Below are 4,658 nucleotides of genomic sequence, written 5' to 3' on the forward strand. Positions count from 1 at the left end.
CGCAGGGCAAACGGGAAGATGCCTCAACAAGAGGCTCCGGGAACACGAAAGATCATGTGAACAACTTGCAAAGTCCGGGAATCTGGCACCTCATTTCGCACACTGTAAATGCATACCCTTGCTAAAAAACACCAAGGTAATAGGTAGGGCTAGAAACAGACAGGAACGAGAAATTATCAAAGCTTTTGCAATGCACATTGCTCCAAACCAAACCAAACCAGATAAGCAATGTGTCAGCTCCCCTTCAGTGATATTAGGGGAAACAGAATTAACCTCCCTCAAGAACAGTAATCTTCGGCTGTTGTAAGCGCGCATAGTTTTTACCTGTTTTTCCTTCATTCTTGTCGTCAAATGTGTGTATATAGTCATGTTTCTTCTGAGATTAAACAGTAGTTAGAAAGCGCTTCGTCCTATGCGTTCGTCCCTTTTCAGTGTTTTTATAGCGCTCACCAATTCCTTCAAATATGTATTTACAACTCGCCCCAGTACTAGTAGCTCTTTTGTCTTTTACATTGCAAGACACCACAGCTACTCCCACAGGCAGTCACTTCCATCAAGTGCAAGAGTAGGGATCCTTACCACATCGTTGCAAGCTAGCTAATGACTTAGGTTGGGCATAAGGTACACTCATAGAGAAAAGTTTGCTGGATGTTGATTTTCCGAAAATATTTATTTTTGCATTGCCTCGCCAGGCAGTCAGCTGAAATTTGTTCAATAAGATCGAGTATCCATGTCCCCTCCTGATTCTAGGCTTTTTATTAAATTGCTCTGGCTAACAGCACAGAGAAAATGTTTCACAAAGAACTCTCATCCCACAAATTTTTATCCATTATTGTACAAGTACACTGCAGTATAGCTAGATACCCTCCGCTGCACAGAGCAAACAGAAGGAAAGTATCCATTATGTGACAGGGTCAAACTTGCACTGTAGTTCAAACTTACCTGAAGGCTGCTGCTGTAGGCTGCAGGTACTATATAGCTGCTAGCTTAGGTCAGTCACATCCACACTGTATGGACAAGAAAATAAAGTACGAGAGAGCACCTTATACTGCACGTTGTCAACGATGCAGCAAAACACAATCTGTCGAAACTACAATGCCCACAGGGTTCACTGATGAATCACGCATCAGGGCACTGACAGCATATTTGATGATCCACAGCTGCGCAGGAGTAAGGAAGAGAGGTCTGGTCACAATCCAGGAACATGTGGCTCTAGGGGTGTCATATATGGTCCTGCTATCCGGCTCAGCATTGAGCCCTGTGGGCATAACATGTTTGGCAAAGTTATACCAAAGTACTGCAAGAGCTCACTGCACTCAGTGATTGGGAAGTAAGTGAAAAATGTGACTGAAGCTCGCAAATTTAACACAACAGTTAAGCTGTCCTAAACAATGCAGAGTGCAAAGTACTGTGTAGTGAGTGGATGGTTGGAGACTTCCATTTGGCAAGCCTAATAAATAAATTGATAAGCTGTGGAATTATGCACAACTTTTATATGACATTTTCAACCTACCTGTGCTTTCCACGGCTTGGCATAATTAATGTAGGCACCAATACACTCGGTAGCCGGGCCACATCCACACTGCAAAGGCAACAGAAAAGTAAGAAAAACAAAGTCGCGAAGCACTGAAAAACTAACACCGTCCTGGCACTATGCTTTTCGTGCATTCTGTTTTATCGTAATTATGAACCTACGCGCAATTGCCTTAAGATTCACACCATACAACTATACACAGTCTAAACTTTTTTTCACAAACACGAGAAACACGTTTGCGGCAGCTAATACATAGTGCTTGCAATTTCCACTCCGTGGCAAACAAGTAGCGCAACAGAGTACAACTGCGTTAATGCGCTTTAGTCATCCCACAGCAACACCCTGAAAGTAATTTTCAAGCACAGTTACTTACCTCGCAAGTGTTAACACCATGGCCGTTTCTTTCATCCAAAGCAACAAAGCATGTCTCGGCAAGGGGTCAGGCGACACCGGAGCTTTTTCACGAGAGCTTCAGAATCAAACGAACGTCTTTTCGAGCGCGTAGATGACACATCACATTTGTAGCACAGCCAAGCAACCACAGAGCGAACAAACCGCACATTGCAGCAAAAGTAAAGGTCGAAATAGTCGAAAGGAGCACCACGCGACGAAAACCAACGAGACCATCGCGCCACAAATATTGGCTTGGCTGATAGATTGGATTGGGATGACTTTTAGGCTTACCGCTCTGCCGCGGCCCCTGGTAGGGACGCGCTATGCGGGTTTGTTTTCATGGAAGGCAGCATGCATGGCTACATGCCTCGGTTACCTCGAAGGAGTGCTGCAGGATAAAAGGGCGTTAATTATGAGCACTGGCGCCAGAAAGCCAAGCGATTCGTTTAATTCTGGTTCTTTTACATCAACACCATAGTTGAGTGATTTTAATCAATCTGAATATTAAACTAGTTGGTGGTAGAAATGTGATTGTGTGAATTTTGGCATTGGCAAAAGAGAATTTGTTTTAAAATGTTCGTCTGAGGGAAAACAAATTATATATGCCATGTAAGCTCACATCCCAAGAGGGATGTTTACGGATACTCCTCGGACATCCGCCAGCGGATGTCCGCCAGCTATCTAAAAACGAACGTCCCTCGTACATACACAGAATCTCCGATGCGTATATCCGAATATGGACATACGTAGGCATGCCCTATGGACATCCCAGCCTGGCACTGGAGATTCGGATCTTACTCGAACCTACCACGGATATCCGTGGTTGACTGGGCTGCTAGACAGTACTATCGTAGTGGACGTGGAACCCCCCTTCAAACTAGCCGCCGTGGTGGCTGAGCAGCTTTTAAATTCAGGTTCTTAGGCCAAGGTCGTCGGCGGCGAGTTTCCATGGCGGCGAAGTACGACAACATGCGTGTGCTCTGTATGCACGTTAAAATAAGTTCATGTGGTGGAAATTGATCCGGAGCCCTCCGCAATATGGACCCCTTTTAGGAGACGTGCATTTAGTGGTCTTTAAATCACACACAATATACCACACAATACCATGCCATGAGAAGCAATAACATAACATACACTGCCACATCACACCCACTCTACACAAAGCCTGGAGAACCCTGGCGTAACATAGCTTCGGAGTTATGTACGCATCATGTTTCTATTGCCGCGTATCATATCCGTTCGTTCGCGCTCAAGGCCGCAGTAAGGGGGTATTATCATTTTTGTTTGTGACGCCAGAAGCGACCGGACTAATCTCGATTGATCGCAGCCATGAAGAGCTCTATCTACGTTTTTCCAGACTACTGTAGATGATCTTGATCTGTTATCGCGAAGTTTCCTTGCCGGCTTTAAATTGAGCGATGCCGCGAGCGGCGGGCATTCGTAGCTCAACGACTGACGAGCCCGTTTGTTGCTTACGCCGCCGCCGAGTGATTCAGTTCTTTTGCGGGCGCAACTCAGCACAAATAAAGAGCTTCGTTTGCAAGTCTTGTTGCTGCCTTCCTGACCGCTGGACTACCGTCACTACAACGTGACACTATGAAATAGAAGGATATGGCGTAAATCTCCCATGCTCATTAAAGAGTGCTTCCCCCGTCTCCTGCATACCATACCTAACCATACCATACCGTTCCATGCCATGCCATAAAATGCCATACCAAACCGTAGTATACCCAACCTTACTATACAATGCAAAATCATAGCCCACCATACCTTACCATCAGATACCAAACCATCCCATACCATACCAGACCTCACTATAAAATAGCATAACCTAAACGTGTCCTGCTCATAAAAGTGGCTGGATGCACAAAAACTTATTTTCGACACTAAGGTGAAAATCAGAGAGTTCCGTCCCACCGCACATGTGTGGGAGCACTTAGAAAGTAAGCCTATCTAGCTAGTTGGAGAAAACACCCAAGTAGGAGCCTTTAATCGCTTCATAAAAAGGGCACAAAGCAACACTCCCCGGATGTCATTCAAAGGACCACGCACGCTGTGAAAAATGTAACGTCTATTTGCGTTTCACCACTGAAAAGAACTTTTAATTTTTATCCCAAAGTTTCCTCTAACTTGATCTATTCTTTATCTCCGCTCTATATGGTGACAATTTCGTCAATAAAAGTACAAATAATACGTTTGCTCTCGTTCTCAGAGTTGAGTCAATTCTCTGGTGCTTTCATGCAAGATATTAAGCCACATAAAATAAATTAGCAAAAACTGTATAAAGAGTTGCGTTCTTTTTGCACATAAGCAACTAATGCTTGACTCTGTTATAAATTAAAAATTCGATTATAAAATATACAGCGGGCGTAGACGAATACGACGTGGTAGTCACTGCATAATAATGCTATAGCCACCATTACAAAGAAGAAAACACGCGCCCAAAATCTAGGTGTCAATCCTCATTTCAAAATTTTGTCCTTTAGTTCTCCGAATTTCTTGTGTATGAGAATGAAATTTGATTACCTGTGAGTTTGTCTCCAAGTATTTCCCGTAAAGGTTTGTCTTGCGTTTTCAGCAATAAATGATGTGTCAGGTGTGAGCGTAAAGAAATTGTACCCTTCCGGTTTGTTTATGGGCTAAAAAAAGTGGCAAAGGTTAAACTGTTCAATCCAGTTAGTAGAGCGCTAGCTCTGTGGTTATGATTGAGTTCTGTTTAAACTGCAATGAA

General features: G+C 43.9%; 1 long non-coding RNA gene across 1 annotated transcript; it reads right to left on the minus strand.

The window, feature by feature from the left end:
• Nucleotides 1-964: 964 nt before the first annotated feature.
• LOC149336468 (uncharacterized) lies at nt 965-2,111 on the minus strand. Its single transcript, XR_016284281.1, has 3 exons — nt 1,908-2,111; nt 1,514-1,582; nt 965-1,007 (listed from the first exon to the last, which is right to left on the minus strand). It is a non-coding gene; the product is annotated as an uncharacterized LOC149336468 (long non-coding RNA).
• Between the last annotated feature and the right edge of the window lie 2,547 nt (nt 2,112-4,658).

The sequence above is a fragment of the Amblyomma mixtum genome, chromosome 7, assembly GCF_055824585.1.
Source record: "Amblyomma mixtum isolate Tamu chromosome 7, ASM5582458v1, whole genome shotgun sequence".
NCBI classification, from domain to species: Eukaryota; Metazoa; Arthropoda; class Arachnida; order Ixodida; family Ixodidae; genus Amblyomma; species Amblyomma mixtum.